The following is a 25261-nucleotide window of genomic DNA, read 5'->3' as shown; positions in this document are numbered from 1 at the left end:
CTCTATAATGAACATTGGTACAGTGAGAACTGTATCTCTGACTCTATAATGAACATTGGTACAGTGAGACCTGTATCTCTGACTCTGTAATGAACGTTGGTACAGTGAGACCTGTATCGCTGACACTATAATAAACATTGGTACAGTGAGACCTGTATCTCTGACTCTAAAATGAACACTGGTGCTGTGAGACCTGTATCTCTGACTCTATAATGAACATTGGTGCTGTGAGACCTGTATCTCTGACTTTATAATGAACTTTGGTACAGTGAGACCTGTATCTCTGACTCGATAATGAACAGTGGTACAGTGAGACCTGTATCTCTGACTCTATAATGAACACTGGTACAATGAGACCTGTATCTCGGACTCTATAATGATCATTGGTGCTGTGAGACCTGTATCTCTGACTCTATAATGAACATTGGTACAGTGAGACCTGTATCTCTGACTCTATAATGAACATTGGTACAGTGAGACCTGTATCTCTGACTCTATAATGAACATTGGTTCAGTGTGACCTGTATCTCTGACTCTATAATGAACATTGGTACAGTGAGACCTGTATCTCGGACTCTATAATGAACATTGGTACAGTGAGACCTGTATCTCTGACTCTATAATGAACATCGGTACAGTGAGGCCTGTATCTCTGACTCTCTAATAAACATTGGTGCTGTGAGACCTGTATCTCTGACTTTATAATGAACATTGGTACAGTGAGACCTGTATCTCTGACTCATTAATGAACATCGGTACAGTGAGGCCTGTGTCGCTGACTCTCTAATGAACATCGGTACAGTGTGACCTGTATCTCTGACCCTCTAATGAACATTGGTGCTGTGAGACCTGTATCTCTGACGCTATAATGAACATTGGTACAGTGAGACCTGTATCTCTGGCTATATAATGAACATTGGTACAGTGAGACCTGTATCGCTGACTCTATAATAAACATTGGTACAGTGAGACCTGTAACTCTGACTCTATAATGAACACTGGTGCTGTGAGACCTGTATCTCTGACTCTATAACAAACATTGGTACAGTGAGACCTGTATCTCTGACTCTATAATGAACATTGGTACAGTGAGACCTGCATCTCTGACTGTATAATGAACATTGGTACAGTGAGTCCTGTATCTCTGTCTCTATAATCAACATTCGTACAGTTAGACCTGTATCTCTGACTCTATAATGAACATTGGCACAGTGAGACCTGTATCTCTGACTCTAAAATGAACATTAGTACAGTGAGACCTGTATCTCTGACTCTATAATGAATATTGGAACAATGAGACCTGTATCTCTGAATCTATAATGAACATTGGTACAGTGAGACCTGCATCTCTTACTCTATAATGAACATTGGTACAGTGAGACCTGTATCTCTGACTCTATAATGAACATTGGTACAGTGAGACCTGTATCGCTGACTCTATAATGAACAATGGTCCAGTGAGACCTGTATCTCTGACTCTATAATGAACACTGGTGCTGTGAGACCAGTATCGCTGACTCTATAATGAACATTGGAACTGTGAAACCTGTACCTCTGACTATAATGATCACTGGTACAGAGAGACCTGTATCTCTGACTCTCTAATGAACATTGGTGCTGTAAGACCTATATCTCTGACTTAATAATGATCATTGGTACAGTGAGACCTGTATCTCTGACTCTATAATGAACATTGGTACAATGAGACCTGTATCTAGGACTCTATAATGAACATCGGTACAGTGAGACCTGTATCTCTGACTCTCTAATGAACATTGGTGCTGTGAGACCTGTATCTCTGACTTTATAATGAACATTGGTACAGTGAGACCTGTATCTCTGACTCATTAATGAACATCGGTACAGTGAGGCCTGTGTCGCTGACTCTCTAATGAACATCGGTACAGTGTGACCTGTATCTCTGACCCTCTAATGAACATTGGTGCTGTGAGGCCTGTATCTCTGACGCTATAATGAACATTGGTACAGTGAGACCTGTATCTCTGGCTATATAATGAACATTGGTACAGTGAGACCTGTATCGCTGACTCTATAATAAACATTGGTACAGTGAGACCTGTAACTCTGACTCTATAATGAACACTGGTGCTGTGAGACCTGTATCTCTGACTCTATAACAAACATTGGTACAGTGAGACCTGTATCTCTGACTCTATAATGAACATTGGTACAGTGAGACCTGCATCTCTGACTGTATAATGAACATTGGTACAGTGAGTCCTGTATCTCTGTCTCTATAATCAACATTCGTACAGTTAGACCTGTATCTCTGACTCTATAATGAACATTGGCACAGTGAGACCTGTATCTCTGACTCTAAAATGAACATTAGTACAGTGAGACCTGTATCTCTGACTCTATAATGAACATAGGAACAATGAGACCTGTATCTCTGACTCTATAATGAACATTGGTACAGTGAGACCTGCATCTCTTACTCTATAATGAACATTGGTACAGTGAGACCTGTATCTCTGACTCTATAATGAACATTGGTACAGAGAGACCTGTATCGCTGACTCTATAATGAACATTGGTCCAGTGAGACCTGTATCTCTGACTCTATAATGATCATTGGCGCTGTGAGACCTGTATCTCTGACTCTATAATGAACATTGGTACAGTGAGACCTGTATCTCAGACTCTATAATGAACATCGGTACAGTGAGACCTGTATCTCTGACTCTATAATGAACATTGGTGCTGTGAGACCTGTATCTCTGACTTTATCATGAACATTGGTGCTGTGAGACCTGACTCTATAATGAACATCGGTACAGTGAGACCTGCATCTCTGAGTCTATAATGAACATCGGTGCTGTGAGACCTGTATCTCTGACTTTATAATGAACATTGGTACAGTGAGACTTGTATCTCTGACTCTATAATGAACATTGGTACAGTGAGACCTGTATCTCTGACTCCATAATGAACACTGGTGCTGTGAGACCTGTATCTCTGACTCTATAATGAACCTTGGTACAATGAGACCTGTATCTCGGACTCTATAATGATCATTATTGCTGTGAGACCTGTATCTCTGACTCTATAATGAGCACTGGTGCTGTGAGTCCTGTATCTCTGACTCTATAATGAGCACTGGCACAGTGAAACCTGTACCTCTGTCTATAATGAGCACAGGTACAGTGGGACCTGTATCGCTGACTCTATAATGAACACTGGTGCTGTGAGACCTGTATCTCTGACTCTATCATGAACATTGGTACAATGAGACCTGTATCTCGGACTCTATAATGATCATTGGTGCTGTGAGACCTGTATCTCTGACTCTATAATGAACATCAGTACAGTGAGACCTGTACCTCTGACTCTCTAATGAACATTGGTGCAGTGAGACCTGTATCTCTGACTCTATAATGAACACTGGTGCTGTGAGACCTGTATCTCTGACTTTATAATGAACATTGGTGCTGTGAGACCTGTATCGCTGACTGTAATGACCACTGGTACAGTGAAACCTGTATGTCTAACTCTATAATGAACATTGGTACAGTGAGACCTGTATCTCTGACTCTATAATGAGCACTGGTACAGTGAGACTTGTATCTCTGACTGTATGGACCACTGGTACAGTGAAACCTGTATGTCTAACTCTATATTGAACATTGGTACAGTGAGACCTGTATCGCTGACTCTATAATGAACATTGGTACAGTGAGACCTGTATCTCTGACTCAATAATGAACACTGGTGCTGTGAGACCTGTATCTCTGACTCTATAATGAACACTGGTGCTGTGAGACCTGTATCTCTGACTTTATAATGAACATTGGTACAGTGAGACCTGTATCTCTGACTCTATAATGAACACTGGTGCTGTGAGACCTGTATCTCTGACTTTATAATGAACATCGGTACTGTGAGACCTGTATCTCTGTCTCTATAATGAGCACAGGTACAGTGAAACCTCTATCTCTGACTCTATAATGAACACTGGTGCTGTGAGACCTGTATCTCTGACTCTATAATGAACATTGGTATAATGAGAGCTTTATCTCGGACTCTATAATGATCATTGGTGCTGTGAGACCTGTATCTCTGACTCTATAATGAACATTGGTACAGTGTGACCTGTAACTCTGACTCTATAATGAACATTGGTACAGTGAGACCTGTATCTCTGACTCTATAATGTACATTGGTACATTGAGACCTGTATCTCTGACTCTATAATGAACACTGGTGTTGTGAGACCTGTATCTCTGACTCTATAGTGAGCACTGGCACAGTGAAACGTGTGCCTCTGACTACAATGAACACTGGTGCAGTGAGACCTGCATCTCTGACTCTATAATGAACATTGGTACAGTGAGACCTGTATCTCTAACTTTATAATGAACATTGGTACAGTGAGACCTGTATCTCTGATTCTCTAATGAACATCGGTACAGTGAGACCTGTATCTCTGACTCTATAATGAACATTGGTACAGTGAGACCTGCATCTCTGACTCTATAATGAACATTGGTACAGTGAGACCTGTATCTCTGACTCTATAATGAACATTGGTACAGTTAGACCTGTATCTCTGACTCTATAATGAACATTGGTACAGTGAGACCTGTTTCTCTGATTCTATAATGAACATTGGTACAATGAGACCTGTATCTCTGACTCTATAATGAACATTGGTACAGTGAGACCTGTATCTCTGATTCTCTAATGAACATCGGTACAGTGAGACCTGTATCTCTGACTCTATAATGAACATTGGTACAGTGAGACCTGCATCTCTGACTCTATAATGAACATTGGTACAGTGAGACCTGTATCTCTGATTCTCTAATGAACATCGGTACAGTGAGACCTGTATCTCTGACTCTATAATGAACATTGGTACAGTGAGACCTGCATCTCTGACTCTATAATGAACATTGGTACAGTGAGACCTGTATATCTGACTCTATAATGAACATTGGTACAGTTAGACCTGTATCTCTGACTCTATAATGAACATTGGTACAGTGAGACCTGTTTCTCTGATTCTATAATGAATATTGGTACAGTGAGACCTGCATCTCTGGCTCTATAATGAACATTGGTACAGTGAGACCTGTATCTCTGACTCTATAATGAACATTGGTACAGTTAGACCTGTATCTCTGACTCTATAATGAACATTGGTACAGTGAGACCTGCATCTCTGACTCTATAATGAACATTGGTACAGTGAGACCTGTTTCTCTGATTCTATAATGAACATTGGTACAGTGAGACCTGTATCTCTGACTCTATAATGAACATTGGTACAGTGAGACCTGTATCTCTGACTCTATAATGAACATTGGTACAGTGAGACCTATATCTCTGACTCTATAATGAACACTGGTGCTGTGAGAACATTATCTCTGACTCTATAATAAACATTGGTACAGTGAGACCTGTATCTCTGACTTTATAATGAACTATGGTACAGTGAGACGTGCATCTCGGACTCTATAATGAACATTGGTACAGTGAGACCTGTATCTCTGACTCTGTAATGAACATTGGTACAGTGAGACCTGTATCGCTGACTCTATAATGAACAGTGGTACAGTGAGACCTGTATCTCTGACTCTATAATGAACACTGGTGCTGTGAGACCTGTATCGCTGACTCTATAATGAACATTGGTACAATGAGACCTGTATCTCGGACTCTATAATGATCATTGGTGCTGTGAGACCTGTATCTCTGACTCTATAATGAACATAGGTACAGTGAGACCTGTATCTCTGACTCTATAATGAACAATGGTACAGTGAGACCTGTATGTCTGACTCTATAATGAACATTGGTACAGTGTGACCTGTATCTCTGACTCTGTAATGAACATTGGTACAGTGAGACCTGTATCTCGGACTCTATAATGAACATTGGTACAGTGAGACCTGTATCTCTGACTCTATAATGAACATCGGTACAGTGAGACCTGTATCTCTGACTCTCTAATGAACATTGGTGCTGTGAGACCTGTATCTCTGACTTTATAATGAACATTGGTCCAGTGAGACCTGTATCTCTGACTCTATAATGAACACTGGTGCTGTGAGACCAGTATCGCTGACTCTATAATGAACATTGGTACTGTGAAACCTGTACCTCTGACTATAATGAGCACTGGTACAGTGAGACCTGTATCTCTGACTCTATAATGAACATTGGTGCTGTAAGATCTATATCTCTGACTTTATAATGATCATTGGTACAGTGAGACCTGTATCTCTGACTCTATAATGAACATTGGTACAATGAGACCTGTATCTAGGACTCTATAATGATCATTGGTGCTGTGAGACCTGTATCTTTGATTCTATAATGAACATCGGTACAGTGAGACCTGTATCTCTGACTCTCTCATGAACATTGGTGCTGTAAGACCTATATCTCTGACTTTATAATGATCATTGGTACAGTGAGACCTGTATCTCTGACTCTATAATGAACATTGGTACAATGAGACCTGTATCTCGGACTCTGTAATGATCATTGGTGCTGTGAGACCTGTATCTCTGACTCTATAATGAACATTGGTACAGTGAGACCTGTATCTCTGGCTCTATAATGAACATCGGTACAGTGAGACCTGTATCTCTGACTCTCTAATGAACATTGGTGCTGTGAGACCTGTATCTCTGACTTTATCATGAACATTGGTGCTGTGAGACCTGACTCTATAATGAACATCGGTACAGTGAGACCTGCATCTCTGAGTCTATAATGAACATTGGTGCTGTGAGACCTGTATCTCTGACTTTAGAATGAACATTGGTACAGTGAGACTTGTATCTCTGACTCTATAATGAACATTGGTACAATGAGACCTGTATCTAGGACTCTATAATGATCATTGGTGCTGTGAGACCTGTATCTTTGATTCTATAATGAACATCGGTACAGTGAGACCTGTATCTCTGACTCTCTAATGAACATTGGTGCTGTAAGACCTATATCTCTGACTTTATAATGATCATTGGTACAGTGAGACCTGTATCTCTGACTCTATAATGAACATTGGTACAATGAGACCTGTATCTCGGACTCTATAATGATCATTGGTGCTGTGAGACCTGTATCTCTGACTCTATAATGAACATTGGTACAGTGAGACCTGTATCTCTGGCTCTATAATGAACATCGGGACAGTGAGAACTGTATCTCTGACTCTCTAATGAACATTGGTGCTGTGAGACCTGTATCTCTGACTTTATCATGAACATTGGTGCTGTGAGACCTGACTCTATAATGAACATCGGTACAGTGAGACCTGCATCTCTGAGTCTATAATGAACATTGGTGCTGTGAGACCTGTATCTCTGACTTTATAATGAACATTGGTACAGTGAGACTTGTATCTCTGACTCTATAATGAACATTGGTACAGTGAGACCTGTATCTCTGACTCCATAATGAACACTGGTGCTGTGAGACCTGTATCTCTGACTCTATAATGAACCTTGGTACAATGAGACCTGTATCTCGGTCTCTATAATGATCATTAGTGCTGTGAGACCTGTATCTCTGACTCTATAATGAACATTGGTACAGTGAGACCTGCATCTCTGGCTCTATAATGAACATTGGCACAGTGAGACCTGTATCTCTGACTCTATAATGAACATTGGTACAGTGAGACCTGTATCGCTGACTCTATAATGCACATTGGTACAGTGAGACCTGTATCTCTGGCTCTATAATGAACATTGGCACAGTGAGACCTGTATCTCTGACTCTATAATGAACATTGGTACAGTGAGACCTGTATCGCTGACTCTATAATAAACATTGGTACAGTGAGACCTATATCTCTGACTCTATAATGAACACTGGTGCTGTGAGAACTGTATCTCTGACTCTATAATAAACATTGGTACAGTGAGACCTGTATCTCTGACTTTATAATGAACTATGGTACAGTGAGACGTGCATCTCGGACTCTATAATGAACATTGGTACAGTGAGACCTGTATCTCTGTCTCTATAATGAACATTGGTACAGTGAGACCTGTATCTCTGACTCTATAATGAACATTGGTACAGTGAGACCTGTATCTCTGACTCTATAATGAACATTGGTACTGTGAGACCTGTATCTCTGACTCTATAATGAACATTGGTACAATGAGATCTGTATCTCTGACTCTATAATGAACATTGGTACAGTGAGACCTGTATCTCTGACTCTAAAATGAACATTGGTGCTGTGAGACATGTATCTCTGACTTTATAATGAATTTGGTACAGTGAGACCTGTATCTCTGACTCTATAATGAACAGTGGTACAGTGAGACCTGTATCTCTGACTCTATAATGAACACTGGTGCTGTGAGACCTGTATCGCTGACTCTATAATGAACATTGGTACAATGAGACCTGTATCTCGGACTCTATAATGATCATTGGTGCTGTGAGACCTGTATCTCTGACTCTATAATGAACATTGGTACAGTGAGACCTGTGTCTCTGACTCTATAATGAACATTGGTACAGTGAGACCTGTATGTCTGACACTATAATGAACATTGGTACAGTGTGACCTGTATCTCTGACTCTGTAATGAACATTGGTACAGTGAGACCTGTATCTCGGACTCTATAATGAACATTGGTACAGTGAGACCTGTATCTCTGACTCTATAATGAACATCGGTACAGTGAGACCTGTATCTCTGACTCTCTAATGAACATTGGTGCTGTGAGACCTGTATCTCTGACTTTATAATGAACATTGGTACAGTGAGACCTGTATCTCTGACTCTATAATGAACATCGGTACAGTGAGACCTCTGTCGCTGACTCTCTAATGAACATCGGTACAGTGAGACCTGTATCTCTGACTCTCTAATGAACATTGGTGCTGTGAGACCTGTATCTCTGACGCTATAATGAACACTGATACAGTGAGACCTGTATCTCTGACTATATAATGAACATTGGTACAGTGAGACCTGTATCGCTGACTCTATAATAAACATTGGTACAGTGAGACCTGTAACTCTGACTATATAATGAACACTGGTGCTGTGAGACCTGTATCTCTGACTCTATAATAAACATTGGTACAGTGAGACCTGTATCTCTGACTGTATAATGAACATTGGTACAGTGAGACCTGCATCTCTGACTCTATAATGAACATTGGTACTGTGAGACCTGTATCTCTGTCTCTATAATGAACATTGGTACAGTGAGACCTGTATCTCTGACTCTATAATGAACATTGGCACAGTGAGACCTGTATCTCTGACACTAAAATGAACATTAGTACAGTGAGACCTGTATCTCTGACTCTATAATGAACATTGGAACAATGAGACCTGTATCTCTGACTCTATAATGAACATTGGTACAGTGAGGCCTGCATCTCTTACTCTATAATGAACATTGGTACAGTGAGACCTGTATCTCTGACTCTATAATGAACATTGGTACAGTGAGACCTGTATCGCTGACTCTATAATGAACATTGGTCCAGTGAGGCCTGTATCTCTGACTCTATAATGAACACCGGTGCTGTGAGACCAGTATCGCTGACTCTATAATGAACATTGGTACTGTGAAACCTGTACCTCTGACTATAATGAGCACTGGTACAGTGAGACCTGTATCTCTGACTCTCTAATGAACATTGGTGCTGTAAGATCTATATCTCTGACTTTATAATGATCATTGGTACAGTGAGACCTGTATCTCTGACTCTATAATGAACATTGGTACAATGAGACCTGTATCTAGGACTCTATAATGATCATTGGTGCTGTGAGACCTGTATCTTTGATTCTATAATGAACATCGGTACAGTGAGACCTGTATCTCTGACTCTCTAATGAACATTGGTGCTGTAAGACCTATATCTCTGACTTTATAATGATCATTGGTACAGTGAGACCTGTATCTCTGACTCTAGAATGAACATTGGTACAATGAGACCTGTATCTCGGACTCTATAATGATCATTGGTGCTGTGAGACCTGTATCTCTGACTCTATAATGAACATTGGTACAGTGAGACCTGTATCTCTGACTCTCTAATGAACATTGGTGCTGTGAGACCTGTATCTCTGACTTTATCATGAACATTGGTGCTGTGAGACCTGACTCTATAATGAACATCGGTACAGTGAGACCTGCATCTCTGAGTCTATAATGAACATTGGTACAGTGAGACCTGTATCTCTGACTCTATAATGAACACTGGTGCTGTGAGACCTGTATCTCTGACTGTATAATGTACATTGGTACAATGAGACCTGTATCTCGGACTCTATAATGATCATTGGTACAGTGAGACCTGTATCTCTGACTCTATAATGAACATCGGGACAGTGAGACCTGTATCTCTGACTCTATAATGAACATCGGTACATTGAGACCTGTATCTCTGACTCTCTAATGAACATTGGTGCTGTGAGACCTGTATCTCTGACTCTCTAATGAACATTGTTACAGTGAGACCTGTATCTCTGACTCTATAATGAACATCGGGACAGTGAGACCTGTATCTCTGACTCTATAATGAACATTGGTACAATGAGACCTGTATCTCTGACTCTCTAATGAACACTGGTGCTGTGAGACCTGTATCTCTGACCCTATAATGAACATTGGTACAATGAGACCTGTATCTCGGACTCTATAATGATCATTGGTGCTGTGAGACCTATATTTCTGACTCTATAATGAACATTGGTACAGTGAGACCTGTATCTCTGACTCTATAATGAACATTGGTACAATGAGACTTGTATCTCGGACTCTATAATGATCATTGGTGCTGTGAGACCTATATTTCTGACTCTATAATGAACATTGGTACAGTGAGACCTGTATCTCTGACTCTATAATGAACATTGGTACAATGAGACCTGCATCTCGGACTCTACAATGATCATTGGTGCTGTGAGACCTGTATGTCTGACTCTATAATGAACATTGGTACAGTGAGACCTGTATCTCTGACTCTATAATGAACACTGGTGCTGTGAGACCCGTATCTCTGACTCTATAATGTACATTGGTACATTGAGACCTGTATCTCGGACTCTATCATGATCATTGGTGCAGTGAGACCTGTATCTCTCACTCTATAATGAACATTGGTACAATGAGACCTGTATCTCGGACTCTATAATGATCATTGGTACAGTGAGACCTGTATCTCTGACTCTATAATGAACATCGGGACAGTGAGACCTGTATCTCTGACTCTATAATGAACATTGGTACATTGAAACCTGTATCTCTGACTCTCTAATGAACATTGGTGCTGTTAGACCTGTATCTCTGACTCTCTAATGAACATTGTTACAGTGAGACCTGTATCTCTGACTCTATAATGAACATCGGTACAGTGAGACCTGTATCTCTGACTCTATAATGAACACTGGTGCTGTGAGACCTGTATCTCTGACTTTATAATGAACATTGGTACAGTGAGTCCTGTATCTCTGTCTCTATAATGAACATTGGTACAGTGAGACCTGTATCTCTGACTCTATAATGAACATTGGCGCTGTGAGACCTGTATCTCTGTCTCTATAATGAACACTGGTACAGTGAGGCCTGTATCTCTGACTCTATAATGAACATTGGTACAATGAGACCTGTATCTCGGACTCTATAATGAACATTGGTACAGTGAGACCTGTATCTCTGACTCTATAATGAACATTGGTACAGTGAGACCTGTATCTCTGACTCTATAATGAACATTGGTACAGTGTGACCTGTAACTCTGACTCTATAATGAACATTGGTACAATGAGACCTGTATCTCTGACACTATAATGAACATTGGTACAGTGAGACCTGTATCTCTGACTCTATAATGAACATTGGTACAGTGAGACCTGTATCTCTGACTCTATAATGAACACTGGTGCTGTGAGACCTGTATCTCTGACTCTATCATGAACATTGGTACAATGAGACCTGTATCTCGGACTCTATAATGATCATTGGTGCTGTGAGACCTGTATCTCTGACTCTATAATGAACATCGGTACAGTGAGGCCTGTACCGCTGACTCTCTAATGAACATTGGTGCTGTGAGACCTGTATCTCTGACTCTATAATGAACACTGGTGCTGTGAGACCTGTATCTCTGACTTTATAATGAACATTGGTGCTGTGAGACCTGTATCTCTGACTGTAATGACGACTGGTACAGTGAAACCTGTATGTCTAACTCTATAATGAACATTGGTACAGTGAGACCTGTATCGCTGACTCTATAATGAACATTGGTAAAGTGAGACCTGTATCTCTGACTCAATAATGAACACTGGTGCTGTGAGACCTGTATCTCTGACTCTATAATGAACATTGGTACAATGAGACCTGTATCTCGGACTCTATAATGATCATTGGTGCTGTGAGACCTGTATCTCTGACTCCATAATGAACATCGGTACAGTGAGACCTGTATCTCTGACTCTCTAATGAACATTGGTGCTGTGAGACCTGAATCTCTGACTCTATAATGAACACTGGTGCTGTGAGACCTGTATCTCTGACTTTATAATGAACATTGGTACAGTGAGACCTGTATCTCTGACTCTATAATGAACACTGGTGCTGTGAGACCTGTATCTCTGACTTTATAATGAACATCGGTACAGTGAGACCTGTATCTCTGTCTCTATAATGAGCACAGGTACAGTGAAACCTGTATCTCTGACTCTATAATGAACACTGGTGCTGTGAGACCTGTATCTCTGACTCTTTAATGAACATTGGTACAATGAGACCTGTATCTCGGACTCTATAATGATCATTGGTGCTGTGAGACCTGTATCTCTGACTCTATAATGAACATTGGTACAGTGAGACCTGTATCTCTGACTCTATAATGAACACTGGTGCTGTGAGACCTGTATCTCTGACTGTATAATGTACATTGGTACAATGAGACCTGTATCTCGGACTCTATAATGATCATTGGTACAGTGAGACCTGTATCTATGACTCTATAATGAACATCGGGACAGTGAGACCTGTATCTCTGACTCTATAATGAACATCGGTACATTGAGACCTGTATCTCTGACTCTCTAATGAACATTGGTGCTGTGAGACCTGTATCTCTGACTCTCTAATGAACATTGTTACAGTAAGACCTGTATCTCTGACTCTATAATGAACATCGGTACAGTGACACCTGTATCTCTGACTCTATAATGAGCACTGGTGCTGTGAGACCTGTATCTCTGACTTTATAATGAGCACTGGTACAGTAAGACCTGTATCTCTGACTCTATAATGAACATTGGGACAGTGAGACCTGTATCTCGGACTCTATAATGAACATTGGTACAGTGAGACCTGTATCTCTGACTCTATAATGAACATTGGTACAGTGAGACCTGTATCTCTGACTCTATAATGAACATTGGTTCTGTGAGACCTGTATCTCTGACTCTATAATGAACATTGGCACAGTGAGACCTGTATCTCTGTCTCTATAATGACCATTGGTACAGTGAGACCTGTATCTCTGACTCTATAATGAACATTGGCGCTGTGAGACCTGTATCTCTGTCTCTATAATGAACATTGGTACAATGAGACCTGTATCTCGGACTCTATAATGAACATTGGTACAGTGAGACCTGTATCTCTGACTCTATAATGAACATTGGTACAAAGAGACCTGTATCTCGGACTCTATAATGAACATTGGTACAGTGAGACCTGTACCTCTGACTCTACAATGAACATTGGTAAAGTGAGACCTGTATCGCTGACTCTATAATAAACATTGGTACAGTGAGACCTGTATCTCTGACTCTATAATGAACATTGGTACAGTGAGTCTTGTACCTCTGACTCTATAATGAACATTGGTACAGTGAGACCTGTATCTCTGACTCTATAATGAACACTGGTGCTGTGAGACCTGTATCTCTGAATCTATAATGAGCACTGGCACAGTGAAACCTGTACCTCTGACTCTATAATGAACATTGGTACAGTGAGACCTGTATCTCTGACTCTATAATGAACATTGGTACAGTGAGACCTGTATCTCTGACTCTATAATGAACACTGGTGCTGTGAGACCTGTATCTCTGAATCTATAATGAGCACTGGCACAGTGAAACCTGTACCTCTGACTCTATAATGAACATTGGTACAGTGAGACCTGTATCTCTGACTCTATAATGAACATTGGTACAGTGAGACCTGTATCTCTGACACTATAATGAACATTGGTACAGTGAGACCTGTATCTCTGACTCTATAATGAACATTGGTACAGTGAGACCTGTATCTCTGACTCTATAATGAACACTGGTGCTGTGAGACCTGTATCTCTGAATCTATAATGAGCACTGGCACAGTGAAACCTGTACCTCTGACTCTATAATGAACATTGGTACAGTGAGACCTGTATCTCTGACTCTATAATGAACACTGGTGCTGTGAGACCTGTATCTCTGACTCTATAATGAGCACTGGCACAGTGAAACCTGGACCTCTGACTATAATGAGCACCGGAACAGTAAGACCTGTACCTCTGAATCTATAATGAACATTGGTACAATGAGACCTGTATCTCGGACTCTATAATGAACATTGGTACAGTGAGACCTGTATCTCCGACTCTATAATGAATATTGGTATAGTGAGACCTGTATCTCTGACTCTATAATGAACACTGGTGCTTTGAGACCTGTATCTCTGACTCTTTAATGAACATTGGTACAATGAGAAATGTATCTCGGACTCTATAATGATCATTGGTGCTGTGAGACCTGTATCTCTGACTCTATAATGAACATTGGTACAATGAGACCTGTATCTCTGACTCTCTAATGAACACTGGTGCTGTGAAACCTGTACCTCTGACTCTATAATGAACACTGGTGCTGTGAGACATGTATCTCTGACCCTATAATGAACATTGGTACAATGAGACCTGTATCTCGGACTCTATAATGATCATTGGTGCTGTGAGACCTATATTTCTGACTCTATAATGAACATTGGTACAGTGAGACCTGTATCTCTGACTCTATAATGAACATTGGTACAATGAGACCTGTATCTCGGACTCTATAATGATCATTGGTGCTGTGAGACCTATATTTCTGACTCTATAATGAACATTGGTACAGTGAGACCTGTATCTCTGACTCTATAATGAACATTGGTACAATGAGACCTGCATCTCGGACTCTACAATGATCATTGGTGCTGTGAGACCTGTATCTCTGACTCTATAATGAACATTGGTACAGTGAGACCTGTATCTCTGACTCTATAATGAACACTGGTGCTGTGAGACCCGTATCTCTGACTCTATAATGAACATTGGTACATTGAGACCTGTATCTCGGACTCTATAATGATCATTGGTGCAGTGAGACCTGTATCTCTGACTCTATAATGAACATTGGTACAATGAGACCTGTATCTCGGACTCTATAATGATCATTGGTACAGTGAGACCTGTATCTCTGACTCTATAATGAACATCGGGACAGTGAGACCTGTATCTCTGACTCTATAATGAACATTGGTACATTGAGACCTGTATCTCTGACTCTCTAATGAACATTGGTGCTGTTAGACCTGTATCTCTGACTCTCTAATGAACATTGTTACAGTGAGACCTGTATCTCTGACTCTATAATGAACATCGGTACAGTGAGACCTGTATCTCTGACTCTATAATGAACACTGGTGCTGTGAGACCTGTATCTCTGACTTTATAATGAACATTGGTACAGTGAGACCTGTATCTCTGTCTCTATAATGAACATTGGTACAGTGAGACCTGTATCTCTGACTCTATAATGAACATTGGCGCTGTGAGACCTGTATCTCTGTCTCTATAATGAACACTGGTACAGTGAGGCCTGTATCTCTGACTCTATAATGAACATTGGTACAATGAGACCTGTATCTCGGACTCTATAATGAACATTGGTACAGTGAGACCTGTATCTCTGACTCTATAATGAACATTGGTACAGTGAGACCTGTATCTCTGACTCTATAATGAACATTGGTACAGTGTGACCTGTAACTCTGAATCTATAATGAACATTGGTACAATGAGACCTGTATCTCTGACACTATAATGAACATTGGTACAGTGAGACCTGTATCTCTGACTCGAAAATGAACATTGGTACAGTGAGACCTGTATCTCTGACTCTATAATGAACATCGGGACAGTGAGACCTGTATCTCTGACTCTATAATGAACATCGGTACATTGAGACCTGTATCTCTGACTCTCTAATGAACATTGGTGCTGTGAGACCTGTATCTCTGACTCTCTAATGAACATTGTTACAGTGAGACCAGTATCTCTGACTGTATAATGAACATCGGTACAGTGAGACCTGTATCTCTGACTCTATAATGAACACTGGTGCTGTGAGACCTGTATCTCTGACTTTATAATGAACATTGGTACAGTGAGACCTGTATCTCTGTCTCTATAATGAACATTGGTACAGTGAGACCTGTATCTCTGGCTCTATAATGAACATTGGCGCTGTGAGACCTGTATCTCTGTCTCTATAATGAACACTGGTACAGTGAGGCCTGTATCTCTGACTCTATAATGATCATTGGTACAATGAGACCTGTATCTCGGACTCTATAATGAACATTGGTACAGTGAGACCTGTATCTCTGACTCTATAATGAACATTGGTACAGTGAGACCTGTATGTCTGACTCTATAATGAACACTGGTGCTGTGAAACCTGTACCTCTGACTCTATAATAAGCACTGGCACAGTGAAACCTGTACCTCTGACTATAATTAGCACTGGAACAGTGAGACGTGTACCTCTGACTCTATAATGAACATTGGTACAATGAGACCTGTATCTCGGACTCTATAATGAACATTGGTACAGTGAGACCTGTATCTCTGACTCTATAATGAACATTGGTACAGTGAGACCTGTATCTCTGACTGTATAATGAACACTGGTGCTGTGAGACCTGTATCTCTGACTCTATAATGAACATTGGTACAATGAGACCTGTATCTCTGACTCTCTAATGAACACTGGTGCTGTGAAACCTGTACCTCTGACTCTATAATGAACATTGGTACAATGAGACCTGAATCTCGGACTCTATAATGATCATTGGTACAATGAGACCTGTATCTCGGACTCTATAATGATCATTGGTACAGTGAGACCTGTATCTCTGACTCTATAATGAACATCGGGACAGTGAGACCTGTATCTCTGACTCTATAATGAACATTGGTACATTGAGACCTGTATCTCTGACTCTCTAATGAACATTGGTGCTGTTAGACCTGTATCTCTGACTCTCTAATGAACATTGTTACAGTGAGACCTGTATCTCTGACTCTATAATGAACATCGGTACAGTGAGACCTGTATCTCTGACTCTATAATGAACACTGGTGCTGTGGGACCTGTATCTCTGACTTTATAATGAACATTGGTACAGTGAGACCTGTATCTCTGTCTCTATAATGAACATTGGTACAGTGAGACCTGTATCTCTGACTCTATAATGAACATTGGCGCTGTGAGACCTGTATCTCTGTCTCTATAATGAACACTGGTACAGTGAGGCCTGTATCTCTGACTCTATAATGAACATTGGTACAATGAGACCTGTATCTCGGACTCTATAATGAACATTGGTACAGTGAGACCTGTATCTCTGACTCTATAATGAACATTGGTACAGTGAGACCTGTATCTCTGACTCTATAATGAACATTGGTACAGTGTGACCTGTAACTCTGACTCTATAATGAACATTGGTACAATGAGACCTGTATCTCTGACACTATAATGAACATTGGTACAGTGAGACCTGTATCTCTGACTCTATAATGAACATTGGTACAGTGAGACCTGTATCTCTGACTCTATAATGAACATCGGGACAGTGAGACCTGTATCTCTGACTCTATAATGAACATCGGTACATTGAGACCTGTATCTCTGACTCTCTAATGAACATTGGTGCTGTGAGACCTGTATCTCTGACTCTCTAATGAACATTGTTACAGTGAGACCAGTATCTCTGACTGTATAATGAACATCGGTACAGTGAGACCTGTATCTCTGACTCTATAATGAACACTGGTGCTGTGAGACCTGTATCTCTGACTTTATAATGAACATTGGTACAGTGAGACCTGTATCTCTGTCTCTATAATGAACATTGGTACAGTGAGACCTGTATCTCTGGCTCTATAATGAACATTGGCGCTGTGAGACCTGTATCTCTGTCTCTATAATGAACACTGGTACAGTGAGGCCTGTATCTCTGACTCTATAATGATCATTGGTACAATGAGACCTGTATCTCGGACTCTATAATGAACATTGGTACAGTGAAACCTGTATCTCTGACTCTATAATGAACATTGGTACAGTGAGACCTGTATCTCTGACTCTATAATGAACACTGGTGCTGTGAAACCTGTACCTCTGACTCTATAATGAGCACTGGCACAGTGAAACCTGTACCTCTGACTATAATGAGCACTGGAACAGTGAGACGTGTACCTCTGACTCTATAATGAACATTGGTACAATGAGACCTGTATCTCGGACTCTATAATGAACATTGGTACAGTGAGACCTGTATCTCTGACTCTATAATGAACATTGGTACAGTGAGACCTGTATCTCTGACTGTATAATGAACACTGGTGCTGTGAGACCTGTATCTCTGACTCTATAATGAACATTGGTACAATGAGACCTGTATCTCTGACTCTCTAATGAACACTGGTGCTGTGAAACCTGTACCTCTGACTCTATAATGAACATTGGTACAATGAGACCTGAATCTCGGACTCTATAATGATCATTGGTGCTGTGAGACCTGTATCTCTGACTCTATAATGAACGTTGGTGCTGTGAGACCTGTATCTCTGACTCTATAATGAACATTGGTACAATGAGACCTGTATCTCTGACTCTATAATGAACACTGGTGCTGTGAGACCTGTATCTCTGACTCTATAATGAACATTGATACAGTGAGACCTGTACCACTGACTCTATAATGAACATTGGTACAATGAGACCTGTATCTCGGACTCTATAATGATCATTGGTGCTGTGAGACCTGTATCTCTGACTCTATAATGAACATTGATACAGTGAGACCTGTACCTCTGACTCTATAATGAACATTGGTACAATGAGACCTGTATCTCTGACTCTATAATGATCATTGGTGCTGTGAGACCTGTATCTCTGACTCTATAATGAACACTGGTACAGTGAGACCTGTATCTCTGACTCTATAATGAACATTGGTACAATGAGACCTGTACCTCGGACTCTATAATGATCATTGGTGCTGTGAGACCTGTATCTCTGACTCTATAATGAACATGGGTACAATGAGACCTGTATCTCTGACTCTCTAATGAACACTGGTCCTGTGAAACCTGTACCTCTGACTCTATAATGAACACTGGTGCTGTGAGACCTGTATCTCTGACTCTATAATGAACATTGGTACAATGAGACCTGTATCTCGGACTCTATAATGATCATTGGTGCTGTGAGACCTGTATCTCTGACTCTATAATGAACATTGGTCCAGTGAGACCTGTACCTCTGACTCTATAATGAACATTGGTACAATGAGACCTGTATCTCGGACTCTATAATGAACATTGGTACAATGAGACCTGTATCTCGGACTCTACAATGATCATTGGTGCTGTGAGACCTGTATCTCTGACTCTATAATGAACATTGGTACAGTGAGACCTGTATCTCTGACTCTATAATGAACACTGGTGCTGTGAGACCTGTATCTCTGACTCTATAATGAACATTGGTACAATTAGACCTGTATCTCGGACTCTATAATGATCAGTGGTGCAGTGAGACCTGTATCTCTGACTCTATAATGAACATTGGTACAATGAGACCTGTATCTCGGACTCTATAATTATCATTGGTACAGTGAGACCTGTATCTTTACATAGATTACATAGAACATACAGTGCAGAAGGAGGCCATTCGGCCCATCGAGTCTGCACCGACCCACATTAATCCCTCACTTCCACCTTATCCCCGCAACCCAATAACCCCTCCCAACCCTTATGGACACTACGGGTAATTTAGCATGGCCAATCCACCTAACCTGCACGTCTTTGGACTGTGGGAGGAAACCGGAGCACCCGGAGGAAACCCACGCGGACACGGGGAGAACGTGCAAACTCCGCACAGACAGTGACCCAGCGGGGAATCGAACCTGGGACCCTGGCGCTGTGAAGCCACAGTGCTAATCACTTGTGCTACCGTGCTGCCCTGTATCTCTGACTCTATAATGAACATCGGGACAATGAGACCTGTATCTCTGACTCTATAATGAACATCGGTACATTGAGACCTGTATCTCTGACTCTCTAATGAACATTGGTGCTGTGAGACCTGTATCTCTGACTCTCTAATGAACATTGTTACAGTGAGACCTGTATCTCTGACTCTATAATGAACATCGGTACAGTGAGACCTGTATCTCTGACTCTATAATGAACACTGGTGCTGTGAGACCTGTATCTCTGACTTTATAATGAACATTGGTACAGTGAGACCTGTATCTCTGTCTCTATAATGAACATTGGTACAGTGAGACCTATATCCCTGTATAATGAACTCTGGTGCGGTGAGACCTTTATCTCTCTCTGGATTATGAACACTGATATAGTGAGACCTGTATCTCTCTCTGGATTATGAACACTGATATAGTGAGACCTGTATCTCTGACTCTATAATAAACATTGGTACAGTGAGACCTGTATCTCTGACTCTATAATGAACATTGGTACAGTGAGACCTGTATCTCTGACTCTATAATGAACATTGGTACAATGAGACCTGTATCTTGGACTCTATAATGAACATTGGTACAGTGAGACCTGTATCGCGGACTCTATAATGATCATTGGTGCTGTGAGACCTGTATCTCTGACTCTATAATGAACATCGGGACAGTGAGACCTGTATCTCTGACTCTATAATGAACAGTGGTGCTGTGAGACCTGTATCTCTGACTTTATAATGAACATTGGTACAGTGAGACCTGTATCTCTGTCTCTATAATGAACATTGGTACAGTGAGACCTGTATCTCTGACTATAATGAACATTGGTACTGTGAGAACTGTATCCTTGACTTTATAATGAACATTGGTGCTGTGAGACCTGTATCTCTGTCTCTATAATGATCACTGGTACAGTGAGGCCTGTATGTCTGACTGTATTATATACACTGATACAGTGAGACCTGTATCTCTCTTTGCATAATGAACTCTGGAACAGTGAGAACTGTATCTTTGACTCTACAATGAACATTGGTACAGTGAGACCTGTATCTCTGACTCTATAATGAACATTGGTACAGTGAGACCTATATCCCTGTATAATGAACTCTGGTGCAGTGAGACCTTTATCTCTCTCTGGATTATGAACACTGATATAGTGAGACCTGTATCTCTCTCTGGATTATGAACACTGATATCGTAAGACCTGTATCTCTGACTCTATAATAAACATTGGTACAGTGAGACCTGTATCTCTGACTGTATAATGAACATTGGTACAGTGAGACCTGTATCACTGACTCTATAATGAACATTGGTACAATGAGACCTGTATCTCATGCTCTAAAATGAACATTGGTACAGTGAGACCTGTATCTCTGTCTCTATAATGAACATTGGTACAGTAAGACCTGTATCTCTGACTCTATAATGAACATTGGTACAGTGAGACCTGTATCTCTGACTCTATAATGAACATTGGTACAGTGAGACCTGTATCTCTGACTCTATAATGAACATTGGTACTGTGAGACCTGTATCTCTGACTCTGTAATGAACATTGGTACAATGAGTCCTGTATCGCGGACTCTATAATGATCATTGGTGCTGTGAGACCTGTATCTCTGACTCTATAATGAATACTGGTGCTGTGAGACCTGTATCTCTGACTCTATAATGAGCACTGGCGCAGTGAAACCTGTACCTCTGACTATAATGAGCACTGGTACAGTGAGACCTGCATCTCTGACTCTATAATGAACATTGGTGCTGAAGAGACCTGTATCTCTACTTTATAATGAACATTGGTACAGTGAGACCTGTATCTCTGACTCTATAATGAACATTGGTACAGTGAAACCTGCACCTCTGACTATAATGAGCACTGGTACAGTGAGACCTGTATCTCGGACTCTATAATGATCATTGGTGCTGTGAGACCTGTATCTCTGACTCTCTAATGAACATTGGTACAGTGAGACCTGTATCTCTGACTCTATAATGAACAGTGGTGCTGTGAGACCTGTATCTCTGACTCTATAATGAACACTGGTATAGTGAGACCTGTATCTCTGACTCTATAATGATCATTGGTGCTGTGAGAACTGTATCTCTGACTCTCTAATGAACATTGGTACAGTGAGACCTGTATCCCTGACTCTATAATGAACAGTGGTGCTGTGAGACCTGTATCTCTGACTCTATAATGAATACTGGTACAGGTTGACCTGTATCTCTGACTCTATAATGATCATTGGTGCTGTGAGACCTGTATCTCTGACTCTATAATGATCATTGGTGCTGTGAGACCTGTATCTCTGACTCTATAATGAACATCGGTACAGTGAGACCTGTATCTCTGACTCTCTAATGAACATTGATGCTGTGAGACCTGTATCTCTGACTCTATAATGAGCACTGGTACAATGAGACCTGTATCTCTGACTCTATAATGAACACTGGTGCTCTGAGACCTGTATCGCTGACTCTATAATGAACATTGGTACAATGAGACCTGTATCTCTGACTTTATAATGAACATTGGTACAGTGAGACCTGTATCTCTGACTCTATAATGAGCACTGGTACAATGAGACCTGTATCGCGGACTCTATAATGATCTTTGGTACAATGAGACCTGTATCTCTGACTCTCTAATGAACATTGGTGCTGTGAGACCTGTATCTCTGACTTTATAATGAACATCGGTACAGTGAGACCTGTATCTCTGACTCTCTAATGAACATTGGTACAATGAGACCTGTATCGCGGACTCTATAATGATCATTGGTACAATGAGACCTGTATCTCTGACTCTCTAATGAACATTGGGGCTGTGAGACCTGTATCTCTGACTTTATAATGAACATTGGTACAGTGAGACCTGTATCTCTGACTCTCTAATGAACATTGGTACAATGAGACCTGTATCGCGGACTCTATAATGATCATTGGTACAATGAGACCTGTATCTCTGACTCTCTAATGAACATTGGGGCTGTGAGACCTGTATCTCTGACTTTATAATGAACATTGGTACAGTGAGACCTGTATCTCTGACTCTATAATGAGCACAGGCACAGTGAGATTTGTATCTCTGACTGTAATGACCACTGGTACAGTGAAACCTGTATGTCTGACTCTATAATGAACATTGGTACAGTGAGACCTGTATCGCTGACTCTATAATGAACATTGGTACAGTGAGACTTGTATCTCTGACTGTCATGACCACTGGTACAGTGAAACCTGTATGTCTGACTCTATAATGAACATTGGTACAGTGAGACCTATATCTCTGACTCTATAATGAACACTGGTGCTGTGAGACCTGTATCTCTGACTCTATAATGAGCACTGGTACAGTGGGAGCTATATCTCTGACTACAATGAACATTGGTACAGTGAGATCTGTCTGTATAATGTTTTACCAGATACATTGTGGTTTGGTCTCACGCACAGGACAGCAAAGGGTTTTTTTCTTTTGCCTGTTTATCATTGATTGTCAAGTGCAGCAATCACAACATGTTACGGCAAACCTGAGAACCCATGAAACAAAAGCAGAGGCTGCATGGGCCACCGTACACACTCACAACATCCCAAGTGTCGGAGAACAAAATGAAATAGGTGCATTGAAAAACATATTGAGGCATATTAGAGCTGACAGCACATGACCAGGGGGTTAACACAGCACACCGCACTTGTGTATGAATTACACAGCAACAGATAGAGTTCTGCTGGTAAAAACTGAGATGAAGGCTGGGAGAGTGAAATAGCAAACCGGCAAAGGGGGACATCTGAATTCACACCGCGAGTTCCCAGGCTGACGGAGCTTTGCGTTTCAAAGAAGGCAGAGAAAGGGCCTTGGGACAGAATGTATCAACACTATGGCTAAAGACAAAACTAGCAAAGCAGGGCGCCAGTGTTTGTGCTGTGGTTTGGAGCCAGCTCTTTCTCATTCCTCCAATACACAGCTGCAAAATATGTGACCCTAGTGAAACTGACCAAGTGAACAGTGCTTTAGGGGAGAGCAGTCCCGTGATCCGGGCCACATCAGCATTCTTCGAATACCCAAGCACACACACACTGGCATTAACACAAACACTTACGCGGGGTGACACTCTTCATCGAGACACATCTACATTAGGAAGAGGAGGCGAATTTTGATCCTCAGCATTTCCTGATTGCATTTCTGCAGCAGAATAATCACTTTCCTTTTAACCTGGGACCCAGCACTGACTTATCTGCTATCAGTGAAGTCCTGCCAATTAATTTATGACTGCCTTGTAAAGTCGCTTCTGGGGTCCCTCCGGGATTAGGGCCCTGAAGCTTAAGCTTCTTTAGTTTCATAGTAGATCCGCCCCTGCCTGTGAGTAAACCTTGTCTCTAAGACATACTGCTTTGTACTCCTGTAGAGATGCATAGTCGACGGATGAATAGAATGGTCCAAAGGCTCTTGTGGGAGAAGTGGATTCCTGTTTGTGCACTGGCACCAGGAATGGGGAAAGTGGGGATGTACCATTCGGACGGTCTATATCTGAACCATGCTGGACCAGTGTCCTTGCATAATCAGGGAAGAAGAAAGGGTTTTAACTAAATAGTGAGGGAAAGGGATCAAATGTGGAAAGATGTGGGGTGGGATTCCCCATTGCCTGACGCCGATATCATAATAGGTGATCGGGCGGAGAATCCCTTTTTACCACCAAATCGGGGACAGCGCCTATTTTTGGATACTCCAGCCCCCGCCCCGCACAAATCAGCATCATCGGGGAGTACGCTGCATGCCTTGCAGTGGCCTCAGGACGTCACCTAAAGGACCTCCCCCGATGGTCCACCTCCAATGGGCCGAGTTTACGACGGCGCGGATCACTTGTGCTCTCAGTTTCCGTCAACCTCGCATGGCGGCTGCGGACTGTGTTCAGCGC

The sequence above is a fragment of the Scyliorhinus torazame genome, chromosome 4 (genome assembly GCF_047496885.1).
Source record: "Scyliorhinus torazame isolate Kashiwa2021f chromosome 4, sScyTor2.1, whole genome shotgun sequence".
Lineage (NCBI taxonomy): Eukaryota > Metazoa > Chordata > Chondrichthyes > Carcharhiniformes > Scyliorhinidae > Scyliorhinus > Scyliorhinus torazame.
The sequence above is the reverse complement of the archived record's forward strand: the minus strand, read 5'-3'. Positions refer to the sequence as shown.